Source organism: Camelina sativa, unplaced genomic scaffold, assembly GCF_000633955.1.
Source record: "Camelina sativa cultivar DH55 unplaced genomic scaffold, Cs unpScaffold34344, whole genome shotgun sequence".
NCBI classification, from domain to species: Eukaryota; Viridiplantae; Streptophyta; class Magnoliopsida; order Brassicales; family Brassicaceae; genus Camelina; species Camelina sativa.
Window position 1 is genome coordinate 1 of NW_010955272.1, and position 211 is coordinate 211.

The window sequence follows — 211 nt, forward strand, 5'->3', positions numbered from 1 at the left end:
TCACCGTCATTAAGGATGGCAATGATCAGAACCATGAACGCTGAGAAGTCAAATTCCCATATCAAAGCAATAAGCATGAAACCAAACTGTAAAAGTCGCAACGTAATATGATCAGTACATACAAAAAAAAAAAAGGCTAAACAAGTGATAGATTTCGAAACGGGGTGTCTACTTACCACTATACGGATTGTGATTGAGACTGCATAGATCT

The 211-nt window shown here is 37.4% G+C and overlaps 1 long non-coding RNA gene across 1 annotated transcript; it reads right to left on the minus strand.

Annotated features, from left to right (window-relative positions):
• Positions 1-2: 2 nt before the first annotated feature.
• LOC104775731 lies at positions 3-210 on the minus strand. Its single transcript, XR_766061.1, has 2 exons — positions 177-210; positions 3-86 (listed from the first exon to the last, which is right to left on the minus strand). It is a non-coding gene; the product is annotated as an uncharacterized LOC104775731 (long non-coding RNA).
• Position 211: the final 1 nt, after the last annotated feature.